This window comes from Schistocerca cancellata, chromosome 1, assembly GCF_023864275.1.
Source record: "Schistocerca cancellata isolate TAMUIC-IGC-003103 chromosome 1, iqSchCanc2.1, whole genome shotgun sequence".
In the NCBI taxonomy this organism is placed as follows: Eukaryota; Metazoa; Arthropoda; class Insecta; order Orthoptera; family Acrididae; genus Schistocerca; species Schistocerca cancellata.
Window position 1 is genome coordinate 746,300,836 of NC_064626.1, and position 16,685 is coordinate 746,317,520.

General features: G+C 41.4%; 1 protein-coding gene across 2 annotated transcripts in view; it reads right to left on the minus strand.

Moving 5' to 3' along the window:
• Nucleotides 1-15,146, minus strand: part of LOC126185814 (uncharacterized) — a 74,436-nt gene extending 59,290 nt beyond the window's left edge. The window contains exon 1 of one of the 2 annotated variants that reach the window (XM_049928161.1): nucleotides 15,013-15,146. The gene's annotated coding sequence lies outside the window, so the exon portion shown is untranslated. The remainder of the gene's footprint in view (nucleotides 1-15,012) is intronic. The other variant, XM_049928160.1, reaches the window with a different exon arrangement.
• Nucleotides 15,147-16,685: the final 1,539 nt, after the last annotated feature.

The following is a 16,685-nucleotide window of genomic DNA, read 5'->3' on the forward strand; positions in this document are numbered from 1 at the left end:
GTATTTATCGTGATACGTTGGCCGTTTCCAAAAGCTATCAGCAGATAAAGGCATTTTACGTAGGCCCATGCATCAGATCAGCTACTTTATATATTTTTTATGTTACTTTAACGAATGAATTAATGAAGTGAAATCGGTCTTGGTATCCGCAGCAAAAATGATACAGGTGAAAGAGAGGCGCGCGGTGATGCCGAGAATAAAGGCCACAAGCTGAAGACGTTCCTGGATCGTTGCTTTCGAACGCTATCAGTTTCTCAACCTCAAGAATCCAAAAGTTAAGGCTTCAGTTACCCCAAGTTTATACGTATGTCAACCGGATTTACCTTATCTTCCAAGGAACATTATCGTTGCTTGCTTCTCATATGTCGCTAGTTTGTTATGCAACTTCCTGTTTTTAATCTTTTAAAGCAAATAGAGCGCTGTACTTCATTGCTACCGCACATCGTAAAATGCTTCCAGACCAAGGACGATGCCATTCAACAATACATCGATGTCCGGCGACAACAGCGAGAAGCTATTGTGCTGACCAGGTAGGGGCCTACCGTCTAGCAGCCCACGCCACACTGCAAAAGGAAATTATCGTCTCAGCAATGCTGTACCAGGTCTTACGTCACATAACCGTGGCACGTAACTGACTGCCGACATTGTCACTAAATTAGGACTGATCGTTTTTCCCATTTTCAATGGCAACCAATATTTCAAAGCAATGGAAATTTTACGTAAACATTAGTCGTTTTAAAAAAAAGTTTCATTAAAAAACAAAAATTTTAGCACTGCTGCTATGGGAAACTGATATACATGTTTTTACCCAGTTATTAGTAAAAAATGAAAAGGACTGTTAATAACTTGAATAAACAGTTTCAATTTTCCACAATTATATATTTAATAGTTCGTTATAAACCGGCTATGGCTTCTTAGGCCATCGTCAGATAACTTAATTCTAAACAGATAGTCCACGCGACCTCAGTGAAAATTTATAGCTGTACAAAGATTGTAGTGGGAAGATATGTGACTTTTATGACTACATCGATACAAAACAAAAGCATAATGTAATATCTTAAATGTAAGGAACTGGTTAAAAGCTCTGGTTTGATGGTAGTGTAATACAGTTATTACTGTGGTTGGAATTTGGATAAGGCTGTATTAAATAAAAATAAAATTAGTAGACTTTTTTCGGTAACAAGAAGAAATATCTTAAATTCTGAGATGGAAAATTGAATCCTTCTGAAGAAATGAAGTACGGTGTTTCAAGCATCTTCGAAAATTAATTGGTATTTCGTCTCCTCTGCGCCAAGAATAAGTGTCTGTTTTCAGGTGAAGATAATTATTCCACTGCTGCTATGGGAAATTTATATACATTTTTTTACCCAGTTATTAGTAAAAAATGAAAAACCCTGTTAATAACTTGAATAAACTTTTAATGTTCCACAATTATATATTTAATAGTTCGTTATAAACCGACAATAGTTTCTTAGGCCATCGTCAGATAGCTTAATTCTAAACAGATAGTCCACACGACCTCAGTGAAAATTCACAGCTGTACAAAGATAGATATACGAAGATATGTGACTTTTATGACTACATCAATAGAAAACATGAGGATAATGTAATATCTGAAGAGACTCTGAACAAGTAAGTCATATATTACAATATATTTAAGTACTAAAACCACATGAATGAACAAGTCAAAAATGTTGTGCAAGTGAGTAATGACCCAGATTACTGTGCCATATGGACAAACTAGTGAATGAGATAACAGACCGAAAAAAAGTGTGGTGGTTGGAGCCGAGATGGGCGAGAAAGAAGTCCATGGAATGTGGCTGTGGAACAGTTATAACAAGCTTGTTATCTAACGGTGAGAAAAATAATAACTGGCTCCTGCCACTTTAATAAGGGTGAGTGATGGATCTGTCTTTGGTCATTAACCACCAGGTCAGGATTCTTTGACCGATGTTTATTAATGGACATAATTTCTAATAATGTAAGTTTTCTGCCTTCATTTGCTTAATGGACAACAACGCATTTCACATCATGTGAATGACATTCATTTTGAACATGTTCAGCGAAGGTGGAATCTTTTTCAGTCTCCAACTGCTTTCATGCTCAATCAGGCTAGTAGTTATAGCTCTACCTGACTGAGGTACATGTAATTTGCCACACCGATTGCAGGAAATTCTATAAATTCCATTCTGTTCTAAAGGTAGAATCTTCTCTTTACTGTTGACCAGCAGGTAGGCAACAGTATTTCTAGTGTAGAAAGTTGGAATACATTTCCTGGATTTTAATTTCCTGGCGAGAACCTGGATTCCTCCCTACATGCAGGGTGGAGGCCCATTTGTTACCAGTGTAGTTTTGTGTTGTCTGAGGTGGCTAAAGGAATCCTGTTATGCTACATAAATCCAGAACAAATCCAGTGGAGACATAAGATATAAGGATGGCAACCGAAACATGATTAAAGCAAAATTATTTCCATTTTCGACAGGCTCCATACAATGTGCCAGATGGGTTAGTAATGGGGCCCCCACAGAGCCCCTTATTAACTGAAACGTTTATGGATTATGTTGAGCAAATATTTCTAGATAAAGAACTTCTAAGCTCTAAAACACAGTACTGGGCTAGGTACGTGAATGATGTACAGTACTGTGCTGTGCTTGTTGACAGGTACCACAAGACAATTAATCAAATTTTCTCAACATTTGAATTCACAAACCAGTAAAATCAAATTTACAATGGAGTTTGGAGGAGATTCTATCAAATTTTTAGACCCCCACCATTGACATCACTAAACAACAGCATTTATTTAAGATATAGAGGCAAGTAACTTCAACAGACACCGTAATACCAGCCAGTTCCCAGCATCCCATAACACAAACCTACAGCCTTCCACTCCATGGTGCACTACTTACTGTCTATACCACAAACGAAACCATATTTTGAAAAAGAGTTGAAAATAATTAAAGAAATAACATACAACAATGGTTATAGTCCAACCATAATGGAAAAAACACTCAGCAAAAAGAAGAGGCAAAGGATAACAGCACTTCTATATCCACCTCAGACAGCAAAAAACCTCAATAACAAATGCGCCCCCATGTTATATGTCGATAGGACTTCACAGGTTCTTGCCAACTTTTTACGCAAGGAATACTGTTCCCGCCTTTTGAACAGAGTGGAATTTATAGAATTTCCTGAAACCTGTGTGATAATTTATATGTAGCTCAGTCAGGTAGAGCTATAACTACTAGACTTACTGAGCGTGAAAGAAGTTGGAGACTGCGAAAGAAAGATTCTGCCTTTGCTGAACACGCTCAAAACGAACGTCAATCATATGATGTGTAATTTGATGTTTTCCATGCAGGAATTAAAGGCAGAAAAGTTACATTACTAGAAATTCTGGCCATTAATAAACGCCAGTCAAAGGATCCTGACCTAGTCGTTAATGGCCAAACACAGTTCCGTTACTCACTCTTATTAAAGCAGCAACAGCCAATTATGATTCCCCGTTAGACAATACGCTTGTTATAATTGCTCCACACGCACGCTCCACAGACTTCTTTCTCGCCCCTCATCCCCTATTTTTTCGGTCTTTTCGTCCATATGACGTAGCGGCCTGCTCGATTACTCGCTTGGCTCGTGCATGCATGTAGTAAATATGAGATCTATTTGTTCAGTCTCTTCAGGTATTACATTAGCCTTTTGCTTTGTATCGATACAGTCATAAAATGTCACATATTTTTGTTCAATAATCTTCCTATAGCTATGGATTTTCACTGAAGTTATGTGGACTATATGTTTATTATTAATTTATCTGACGATGGCATAAGAAGACGAAAGCCAGTTTATAATGAACTGTTAAATAAAAAATTGTGGAACATTAATATCGTATATTACAGTTACACTATGTGATCAAAAGTATGCGGACACCCCCAAAAACATACGTTTTTCATATTAGATGCATTGTGCTGCCACCTACTGCCAGATACTCCACATCAGCGACCTCAGTAATCATTAGACATCGTGAGAGAGCAGAATGGGGAGCTCCGCGCGGAACTCACGGACTTTGAACGTGGTCGGGTGATTGGTTGTCACTTGTGTCACACGTCTTATGCGAGATTTCCACATTCCTAAACATCCTTAGGTTCACTATTTTCGATGTGATGGTGAAGTGGAAACGTGAAGGGACACGTACAGCACAAAAGCGTACAGGCCGACCTCATCTGTTGACTGACAGAGACCGCCGACACTCGAAAATGGTCGTAATGTGTAATAGGCAGACATCTATCCAGACCATCACACAGGAATTTCAGACTGCGTCAGGATCCACTGCAAGTACTATAACAGTTAGGCGGGAGGTGAGAAAACTTGGATTTCATGGTCGAGCGGCTGCTCATAAGCAACACATCAGGCCGGTAAATGCCAAACGACGCCTCGCTTGGTGTAAGGAGCGTAAAGATTGGTCGATTGAACAGTGGAAAAACGTTGTGTGGAGCGACGAATCACGGTACACAACGTGCCCATCCGATGGCAGGGTGTGCGTACGACGAATGGCCGGTGAACGTCATCTGCCAGAGTGTGTAGTGCCAACAGTAAAATTCGGGGACAGTGGTGTTATGGTGTGGTCGTGTTTTTAATGGAGGGGGCTTGCACCCCTTGTGGTTTTGTGTGGCACTATCACAGCAAAGGCCTAGATTTATGTTTTAAGCACCTTCTTTCTTCCTACTGTTGAAGAGCAATTCGGGGATGGCGATTGCATCGTCCAACACGACCGAGCACCTGTTCATAATGCCTGGTCTGTGGCGGAATAGTTACATGACAATAACATATCTGTAATAGACTGGCTTGGACATAGTCCTGACCTGAATCCTATAGAACACACTTGGGAAGTTTTGGAAACCGACTTCGTGCCAGGCCTCACCAACCGACATCGATATCTCCACTCAGTGCAGCACTCCACGAAGAATGGACTGCCATTCCCCAAGAAACCTTCCAGCACCTGACTGAACGTATGCTTGCGGAAGTGGAAGCTGTCATCAAGGCTAAGGGTGGGCCAACACCATACTGAATTCCAGCACTACCGATGGAGGACGCCACGAACTTCTAAGTAATTTTCATCCAGGTGTCCGGATACTTTTGATCACACAGTGTATTAATGTGTCCATGTTCCTCCAAGAACCGACGGAATATCCCATAGATATTAAAAAAGAACTGTTGTAAATGACACCAGACTGGTTATTCAGAACTAAAAAACCAGTATCGGTTTTACCCGGCAGGTTTTTCCCATCCCTACTTTGCACTCCTTCATCTGATGGAACAGTTACGGCTCCTCATTTGCCATGTGGCCATAGGCCTGACCGGCTGCGATAGACCTTCCTAACTATGCTCTTTTTAACTGCTAACAAGCGGCTTTTCACTTTTTTTATTTGAGGAATATGGTTAGAGCGCCTGGCTGTGAAGTGACTGAATCCTCCAAACAACGCTGATAAATTGTTTTGCATACAGCTTGCCCAGAATGTGCCTGCATTTCTGTAGTCTTCCAGTGTTTTGCGCAGCACAGGCTAAGCATACTGCATTCACCAGGGCATACTCGTCATATACTGACTCCATTTCCGCAAAGTTAATTGCCAGAGATGTTTAAGTGAGGTCCGAAGGTGGCGCGTATTATTTTTCCACGATTTCGTGTCAGTGCTGTTTACTAAGACAAACTGAGATGAGAGGCATTGGAACAATGAGTAGAGAAAACTACTGGGTGGGATCTTGTAATCTTTTGTGACATGGTTCCAATATCTTCTGCTCTTGGCATCTGCATAAAAGTAAATAAGTCTCGAGGTACAGATCGAATCCCAGTTCGGTTTTATAGAGAGTACTCTGTGGCAGCAGCCTCTTACTTAGCTTGAAATTATAGCGAATCTCTCATCCAGTGCAAAGTCCCAAGATACTGGAAAAAAGGTGCAGGTGACTTCTGCATATAAGGAAGGTAAAAGAAGAGACCTGCATAACTGCAGATCAATATCGTTCAAATCGGTTTGCTGCAGTCCTTAACACATTCTGAGTTCGAATATAATAAATTTCGTTGAGACGGAGAAGCTTCTGTTCACAAATCATCATGGATTTAGAAAGCATCGCTCCTGCGAAATTCAGCTTGCTGTTTCTTCATATGGTAGCCTACAAACCATGTTTGCAGGGCAACAGGCAGATTCCATATTCTTCGATTTCCGGAAACCGTTCTACACTGTGCCCCACTGCAGACTGTTGATGTGGGTCCCACCAAACAGTTTACTTTTCCAGATGTGTGATTGCCTCGAAGACTTTTAAAGTAGTATCAACGAGTGATCATCAGGAAAATACATAGCGTCGGGAATGTCCGGAGAGGTGTGATAGGATCGCTCTTACTCTCTATATAGTACACTGCGGATGGGAAGGGATAATTTTTTCGAAACCCACTTACTGTCTCCCATTCGGACGAATAAGTTTTAAATTTCACTCAAATGTGCCTAGAACATTCCTATGTAATGATGCAAAAGCGTGACGCCCTGCGACGCCACTCTCAGACACGACGACGTTTCAATGAGCAAGACGTCGATACTGGTGAAAAAATGCCACTCCTCAGGAGTTCTTGTGACGTGTAAAGCGGAATATTATGTCGCATTGCCACCAAATTTCAACACAATTATGTACAAACGCCACCATGTTCATGTTACCCTATGGGAAGGTCATCACAGTTCCTCTTACCCACATTTCACCTCTTCTTTTGGTGCCTCTGTGAACAAACAATAACGCTGTTTTCTTACGAGTGGCCGAGGAAAACAGTCCAGAAAAACAGCCGCTGGGAACCGGCACGGAAAGATCTCATGGGATGGCATAAAGCGCGTCAATGAAACTGCTCTTTTCTCTCGTGCATTGATTCCCACACATTTCGCGGACGAAAACGACAGTTGGCAGTGCGATGAGCAACATGGCGACACTCTTGACAACTTTTGACACTCCTGCCACACTCGCACGTTTCAATACCCTAAGGACATTGCGTGGCTCCATCCCCATTGAAAGTCATCGCACCCCTCCGGTGCGCAACATGATTGCAATTTCGTGCACAGGCTGGAACCACTAGAGATCGTTCAAAACCATTCGGCGAAATTTGAGCGTGATCAGAAGCAGCAAGGGACGCTTATGCTATTTCAGCCCTCCTATTTCGCGTCCTCCTCCGAATAATAGAAAAGAATCATTAATGATCTGGAGCGTTGCGCTGTTCTCCTCGAAATATTCATAATGCCTTGTCATGTCGCGACTGCTAGTTTTGCCACAGATATAAAAACGGCACTGAGTATCTTTTCCATTGACTTAGAAAAGGCGTTTGACGGGCTGAACCGTATTTATCTACGGGAATTTATGCAAAAATTGGGTTTACCTACAAAATTTCCGGGTACAATCTTCAATATATTGCGCAACTCAAGCTCGCGCGCATCAATTAGCAGCCTCTTCTCTGAACCGATACTTCTTAAAAGTGTGTCCTCTCTCCATGATGCTTTCTCTCACCCCCATGGAACCTCTCATATAAGCATGAGTTGTTTGCAAATCGGAGAGACACGATGCTTCTGTCGGGCATAATGCCGACGACCTCGCCATTTTCTTGTCCACACTCATCCACCATCGGGTGCCTGCATCAATCCTCGGAAAACGGTGTTCTTTCCAGTCATTAGCGCACATCAGAAAGCGACATAGGATGGTCCTTGGCTCACCAAGGACGAACGGAAGACACTCGGTGTTCGCATTCCAGCAAATTTAATGCAAACACCGGTTACAGACTGACGTCTTCATTAATTTCAAACTGGCGTCCTACTTTGTGTGAGATGATTTAAATCCTCGCCAAGGGTAAGAGGTAGATCGTATCCACGTGACAAAGTTCACAGTGAAAAGAAACGCTTCTAAAGCGCTTTTCAGGAGTGTCGGATGAAGAGTAGACATTGATAAACCGATCGTTCACAGTGCATGCCACGTCGCTCCCACTGGGTGTGGTAGAGACGTAACAAATCTCTTATTTCTTCTTAATTGTGTAAGTAGGCTGTTTAGGTTTTTATGTTGGTAACGCCACGTAGTGCTCTGTATGAAAATCGCTGACTGCTCTGTGTGCAGTCTGTGGCTGGTTGTACTCACTGTTGGAATATTCGCTTGTGTAGTGTTGGGCAGTTGGATGTGAACAGCGCGTAGCGTTGGGCAGTTCGAGGTGAGCCGCCAGCGGTGGAGAGAGAGATGCCAGAGTTTTGAGAGGTTGCTATGAGCAGACGATCTGGACGTGTGTCCGTCAGAAAAAGGAAATTTGTTTACTTGGATGTCACAAAATTATATATATATTATGACTTTTGAACGTTGTTAAGGTAAATACATTGTTTGTTCTTTATCAAAATCTTTCATTTGCTAACTATGCCTATCAGTAGTTAGTGCCTTCCGTAGTTAGAAACTTTAATTTAGGTGGCAGTATTGGCGCTCGCTATATTGTAGTAGTTCGAGTCACGAAGATTTTTGTGAGGTGAGTGATTCCTGAAAGGTATAAGTTATTGTTAGTCAGGGCCATTCTTTTGTAGAGATTACTGAAAGTCAGATTGCGTTGCGCTAAAATATTCTGTGTCAGATTTGTGATGATCAGAATAAGTAAAGAGAAAACTATCTGAGTGCGTTGAGTTTTGCTCAGCTGTTTGAAAAACAAATAACGTCGAAGTTTACCAGCACAGTCATTATTAATTTTTCAAAGGAGTTTCAATTGAAACAGATGTGCCACACTTGGATTCTACATCGACATTTAAAATTGACAGTGCCTGATGAACCGGGTGATCAAAAAGTCAGTATAAATTTGAAAACTGAATAAATCACGGAATAATGTAGATAGAGAGGTACAAATTGACACAAATGTTTGGAATAACATGGTGTTTTATTAGAACCAAAAAAATACAAAAGTTCAAAAAATGTCCGACAGATGGCTCTTCATCTGATCAGAATAGCAATAATTACCATAACAAAGTAAGACAAAGCAAAGATGATGTTCTTTACAGGAAATGCTCAATATGTCCACCATCATTCCTCAACAATAGCTGTAGTGGAGGAATAATGTTGTGGAGAGCACTGTAAAGCATGTCCGGAGTTATGGTGTGGTATTGGCGTCGAATTTTGGCTTTCAGCATCCCTAGAGATGTCGGTCGATCACGATACACTTGAGACTTCAGGTAACCCCAAACCCAATAATTGCATGGACTGAGGTCTGGGGACCTGACGAAAGTGGCGGCTGAGCACACGATCATCACCAAACGACGCGCAACTGTCGGACATTTTGTGACCTTTGTTTTTTTTCTTTTTTTTTTTGGTTCTAATAAAACCCCATGTCATTCCAAGCATGTATGTCAATTTTTACCTCTCTATCTACATTATTCCGTGGTTTCTTAAGTTTTCAAATTTATACTGACTTTTTGATCATCCGGTATATTGCACATCCTTAGTAGAAGCCTCTTGGAGAAACAGTATCAGACTGAACATAGTGTAAAAAAATCAAAACAGTAAGTTTTATCCTCGAAGTGATCCTATTTATATTAATCGTTGTTAGTGAGACACTGGGCGCCTGCCCGCAATTGGAGAGAATGGTGCACTGACTTCAAAAATTTGAACGAAGTCATTTTACGTTTTCACATCCTACGGCCAATCGCTCGATGGGATGGTCTGTGGCGTCCGTTCTTCCATCCTTGTGTCTGTCTATGTAACCGACTGTGCGTCCACCTGAATTTCACAGTCAGCGGCGTGGAGGGGAGAGGGATGAGGGAAGTGCCAGTTTCCGGTGCTTGGATCGTGAGGTGAGCGGTGTGTTCATGTGTTAGCCGCCGGTGCGGCCTGATATCAATTCTGGTACTCGTTGAACCTCTCTGACTGCGTTGCTAAGTTACGGATTATCGGGTATCTCCTGTGGTGAAGTTTTTGCAGCAACGCGAGGATGATGTACGCGTAAGTTGGCACACATCTGGCTGCATGGGGGAGGGTCTGCTCATGGGGCCGTTGGCAGGAGGTCGGCGGGAGTTGGCCGTTGGACGGAGCCGACCCTAGAATAGTGACTTGGGCCGAAGTGTCATAGTGTGCTACTCGATTGGCTGGAATCGCTGGTTTTTACCTCACGATCCGCACCTTCACCTTCTGGAGAACTGACGCCTTGCTCTGTCTGCGAGATGACGAGGCCACACGCTTCAGTTCGTTTTGGGGAGTTCCCTGCTGCCTTGGCTGGTGGGCGTGGTAGCGTACCTCATATATGATTGACTTCGATCTAATACAGGAGCTGTGGTATGGTGTGTTCCATATTTGGCGGGCGTTGTCTTGTTTTTTGACGGTTAGCGAGACTAACTTCTGCAGGAGCCATGGTACGATTTGCTCCATATTTGGACGGTTAGCGAGAATAACTTGAACTCTGTAACCATTAAGTGTCGTTTGCTGTTCTTTCCCGATCATTCTAGTGGCCGTGGATCAGCAAGCTGAACGTCATTTAGCGTAATGCTCATTTAAATGTAATTCTCGCGTTGCAGTTATGGTGCGTGCAGTTTTAAAGTTAAGTATTTTGCATTCCTGAAGTTAAAAACTTCCACTTATATATAACACTTGTGTTCATTTTTCCGTGGTGGTTTCTTTTTTTGGGTGGGGGTGGGGGGGGGGGGGAGGAGGCTGAACGGTCTTTCTCTTGCTATATATAAGTTTTAGTATACATACTGGTCCCGTACTGTGTTCACGAAATCAGGCAGTAAAGACTTTTCGTTATTTGCAAGTTCATCGTCTAGCGTAACGGTCTCTTCTGGCTACTTGCAGCAAGTCAATTTTTTTTTAAATTGCAATTCGCGCTACTAGCGCGTTTATTTTCTAATCTAGAAAAAGCTTCATTCATTTAAAGTACTTCCTTTGGTTCACTATTTGCGGCCCAAAAATGACATGTGTTGCATGTTCTCATGTCAGTGTTGTGTTCAAGAGACTAGTCGCATGGTGTGTGAATCTAATTTGTATTCTTTATGTTCTAGAATCTGTTATGAATCCAGCAACCGCTTGAGATTCTAAAAGGAAAGCTGTTGTTAGTAACCGAAAAGTTTGAGTTCTATTACAGAATTCTGCTCCGTCGCTTCACGGACAGGCCTCATTTGCTTTAGTTTAAAATATTTTTTTAAACATCCCGCTCTCTCTTCTCAACAAACGTGTTTAGTTTCTTTCTTTTTTAAACGTTTGATTTCTTTATCTGTTCGTTGCAGTACTGATCGTACAACATCCTACCTTGTCGTTTTCACAGACGTGTACAAAATGTTCTCTTTTAAATACTTTGAATTAATGTTTCACTGTCTGCTTCACAGACGTGTATAGCTCGTACAGTGTCAGCTACCAGTTACAATTTAGTACAGGTACTAGTGTTAAAATCTGTGATAAAAGTTTTGTGCATTTACCAGAATCTAAAAATTTGTTTTCAGTTTGCTGTTCCTTGTAAACATAAGTTTTCCCGTTGCAGCGAATCAGTTTTACTTCTTTTGGTGCTTGCAAGATAGTCCTATGTATTTCTTGAAATTAATTTATTCACTCTCAGCACGTTACTACTACCAGATCCTAACTCCCTACTAGTTCAACGTGATTCCATTAATTATCTTTTTTTTTCATGAACGAGTGATTTTGGGAGCTGTTCCTTTTCCTGTTGACTCAGAACTTCCTTCAGCTTTCGGACCATTGCGGTGCTTCGGGGCAATGCAGTTGCTGAATCTTTCTCTACAGATAATTTCAAACTGGTCAAACCACAGCTAAAACAGTATACATGACTGATTGAAAATTCATGCAGTAAACAATTTTTTAATAGAAGAGTTAAAATTAATTAATATAAAACTGAATGAAAAGTCTAATAGTCCGCTGTAGATGTATTTATTCAAATCAGTTATAGACCATACAACTGGTTTCTCAGTTTTTAACTTGCACCTTCTGATGTATATCTGCAGAGAAATTGTTTTTAAATTAATCCTTTGATAATGAGGAACTGAAGTTATCTGAGATATATTAAAATACTGAATGACTAGACTTAAACATGGAAGAAAATATTATGCATCAAGTTCGGAAATTAGGTGTGGATCACATACGCCCCACAAAGAATGGGCTTATACATATCTAATAAACACGATTTGTAATATCCGAACTTTATGCGTAATATTTTCTTCCATGATTAAGTCTACTCATTTGGTACATTAAGATATCTCATATAACTTTAATTCTTCATTAGGAAAGGGTTAATTTAAAAAACTTTTCTCTAGAGATAAACGACAGAAGATGCGACTTAAAAGTTAGGAAACCAGTTGTGTGGTCTGTAACTGATTTGAATAAATACGGCTACAGGTGACTACTGGACTTTTCATTAAATTCTATATTCAATAATTTTAACACCTGTAAAAAAAAACTGTGTACTGTGTGAACTGTCAATCAATCATGTACTTCTACACTGAAGCAGTAGTCGAGGAGCTTCGTTGTTCTCTCCGGCAGTGCGCGCCAGCACTCCGACACCAACGTTTTCAAAGAAAGTGACGTCTGACAACGTGACGGACAGAGATTTCTGAGAAAGCTGGGAGGAAGCTGAAACAACCGAGCCACTGGCACTGTTCCAACTTCACGGACTGCGTGAGGTGTCAGGTGTGATTACAAGCCGGGTGCGGGACTCCGACTGAACTACGGCAACATTTTCTGCATCTACAGCACCATGCTATTGTACATCATTTCGCAAAGGAGCGGTTGTTGCAATTTCAGTGGTGACAGCGGTTTCAGGGCGTTCACCCTTTGCCCTGGAGACCGTTGTTTGCGTTTCCTCGACTGCTGCAACTGCTGCGTTTGTGCCTCAGGGTCACACAACGCCGGTATGCTGACGACGTGACGCAATTCCAAGAATAGGCTGCACAGGGCACCGTCACTTCAGGCAATTTTTCCTCAAATTGTCCCTCGCTTTGCACAAAGAGCGTGTCTCAGGTTGGCCGTAGTAAGAAACAAATGCGCTGTAACCGCCAATGACAAGGGAAGGAATATGTCATTTCAACTCGAGGGTAACACTTCCGTATTGTAAACTTGCAGTTTAAATCCGCTAACCGATGTTTCGTTTGTAATAGAAAATACTGTTCCATAAGAAACCAGGGCGCGAGTATTCATTCCATTCGGAATTACGAGAATAGTTGAAAGTTGGACGTCTATGATTCTGGTGTGTACATGTGAAAACTCTGAGTCTGAAATATTATTGTCGCGAGTAATAGAGAGCGAACAGTTGTCGAGGGGAATCGAAAGTGAATTTCTATGTATACAAATATGACAGTAGTTGCTGCAATCAGTCCATCGATCGTAGTATTGCTTTTGAAATATTTTAGCCTGTTGCTGATCACGCAGTTGTAGCGGCAACACGAGGTAAGTTGTCTGTTGCACACAGGAACACTGCGGAACAGTTGTTAGATGTGAGAGCATATTTTAAAACTCGCAGTCAGATAGTTGAGAATTGATTTCCAGTGCGCAAGCAACCAACTACGTGCAGCAAAAAGGCAAATTACCAAAAATCCTCAATTAATACCAAAGTCTCCTGCGGCGCTACTAGCACGATCACGTAACCGTGATTGTAAGCGAGAAACGTCAAACTGTAGTAGAGTTTCGAACCGTCCACACAAGGGTGACTAGAACAAATGGAAGGATTTATATGTACAGTTAATTGGATAAAGAGGCAGTAGTGATTTCAGTATTTCTATAAAGAACTAAGGCATTTAGCTGTGGAGAGATGTATGTAAAAGAACTTTGGCTCTGGTTTAGAAGAACAGTTGACCATGCTCTTAATAGACACGAGGGCATCCTGAAAAGTAATTCCTCCGAATTTATTATTCTGTTCTCAAGGTCGGTTAAGATATTACACGTCACTCATATTACTCAGTCGACTTTCCCGCCTCGGTGACGCAAGTTGCAACCCTCTGCTGCGAAAGGGCTCCGAATTCTAGCGTGTAACGTGGTAGTTGGTAACGTAAATCTGTCGGTGTACTGCGAGACACTTAGAAAACTGAAAGCACGAATCCGAAGAGTTATTCGTCACGTGGACATATAAGCACTTTCTCCTTCAGCATGACAACACAAGAACTCACACGAGCGCTGCGACATCACTGTCACCGATCATCCTCCATACAATCCCGAATTGGCGACCGTCCGATTTTCTACATCTGTTTTCAATAGTTAAAGAACACCTTTGATAATGAAGAAGTGGTGCAAGCAGCCATGCAGTTGTGGCTCTGTCAACTAAGCCAAACATTAAGTAAACAAACGCAGTTTTTGCCTTGTTTCGCAAATTTTATTATGGTTACCGCACAACCTAGGTTTCGGGCTATAAGCTCTTTTTCAAATACATTACTGATTCCAAAGGTGATAAGCAAAACAGGCAAAGCATGTATTTGAAAATGGGCTTATAACCCTAAAAATAGATTGTGTATAGGTTTGTGAAACAAGGCAAAAAACAGAGTTTGTTTTGTTAAGCACGAATCAGGGACCCACAGTTTGACTCAATTAAAGTAAGTCAAACGTTCAACAATGACAGTATAAAAAAAACTGATATCTCGTTGGGAGAAATGCGTTGGGTGCCAGGGTGACTAAGTTGAGAAATAAATATGTAGACATGAAGAATAAAGATGTAGAATACTAATTGATTTATTTTAAGGCTGTTAAGAGTTTTCACATAAAAAATTCGGAACCATTACTTTTCAGCACACCCTCAATCACACACTCCCCCGTCACAATACTTAAATTTTCGACTGCGTCCGCTTTCAGACATAGTCCTTTCGCAAGAATCAGAATCTAGCAATTTCATAAATAATACCACCACACAGCGTAAGTATCATTATCAGTTAATCCAAGCCCATTTATTATCCAGTCAGAAATCTCGTAAACCGATGAAAGCACAGCATCCCTACTGAAGCGAACACCATGCGCACGGTGTTGGAACGGTTATTGCCTTCCATGTTTACTTACAGTTACTGGAATACACGAACACAAGAACAGCGTCGCAAGCTCCGCTACGTATGCGGTGCGCTCCGCCGAACGCGACTGCCGGTACACAACAAAAACAAAATGGTCTGGCGACGGCTGCGCCGCCATGTGCAGAGGCGGGCTGCTAGCCAACTAGTAACTGCGTCCAACGTTGCTTAGCTCCGATGATGAGGCGGGAACCGGTGTAAACATCGAGGCACAGCCGTTGCCTAATATCACGACTGGCCTGTTCTTCTTTTGAATACTTCATAAACTTATGAATTTCAGAAGCAATAACAGTTGATGTGGTATATGACACCAGTTCCATGCCGGCTGCTGCGACCGAGCGGTTTGCCGGCACGGTAGCTCAGCGTGTTGGGTCACAGAGGCGCTGCCATCCGTAATTAAAAAAAAAAACTGAGTAAAGGAATCAACGATCAACTTGAACGGGTGTCATGTGAGTCCGCCCAGACGAAACGCAACGAACAATACCGAACAAAATGGATTAAAAAAAAAAAAAAGCTGTTCTGGGCGCTTCAGTGCAGAACCGCGCTGCTGCTACGGTCGCAAGTTCGAATCCTGCCTCGGGCATGGATGTGGGTGATGTCCTTAGGTTAGTTAGGTTTCAGTAGTTCTAAGTGTACGGGACCGATGACCTCAGATGTTAAGTCCCATAGTGCTTAGAGCCATGTGAACCATTTTTGAACCAGTTCCATTAAAAACATTTTACCAAAGAGAACCTGCGATAGGGGCTATAAATAATCTTCAGGTATTCTTTCATGACGAGTTACAATGTACGCTAACAGAAAAAAATTGCAACACCAAAAATTAATTAACGTAGAGTAATGAAGCTTCGGGAAGACATTTGTCTAGGTAACACATTTGAATGATCACATGTTGATGTAGGCGCAAGATAAAATATTGCAATGCTGGTACATTAATAACTGTGTTGTAAGAGGTATGCGATGTATGCGCTGCCTGCAACGGGCAAGACTTAGGAGAGTCTCTGACCAGAGAGCAGTATGTAGTTAGTTGTTGCTTGTCGCTAGTCGGCAGTAGTCGACAGTAGTCTGCGTGAGTCGGCAGTAGGCGGCAGGAGTCTGCGCGTGTCGGCAGTCTGCTCTGGTCGGGACTCTGGAGGATGAGTATTATTGTAGAAGGTAAAGAAGAAGCCTTGCGCGTATCTAGTAATGTATTTTAACTGTCATCCAATTTCTTTTAAAAAATGCCCCAATAATAATTTTTATAATATAAAGTATTTTTTTTTAAAAAAAAGCATTCATTTCCATTTAACGAATATATCCAATGCATGGTCATTCCTTTCAAGAATCACAAAAAATATAGGCCAGCATTGCACGAAGCTGTGCCGAAAAATTTTTTATCTAAGAGCAAATATATTCGCAGTTTTTATTGAGGTAAGAATTTTTTGCTGTTTTATTCAGTATACAGGGCCGAGACGCAGCGCTGCTGTCGTCATAAAATTTACCAGGTTACTGAATTTTTTTTTATTATTTTGGTGTTTAGGAATTTTTCTGTTTCGAACTTAACATTAAATGAGAAAAGAATTTTGTGGGTACAGTAAATGCGAATGCATTTCTCCACGGAGATTATAAATGGGAACCAATTTTGTTCAGAGGTTACAATATTTAAAATTCATTTAATTAATTTTTTTTTTG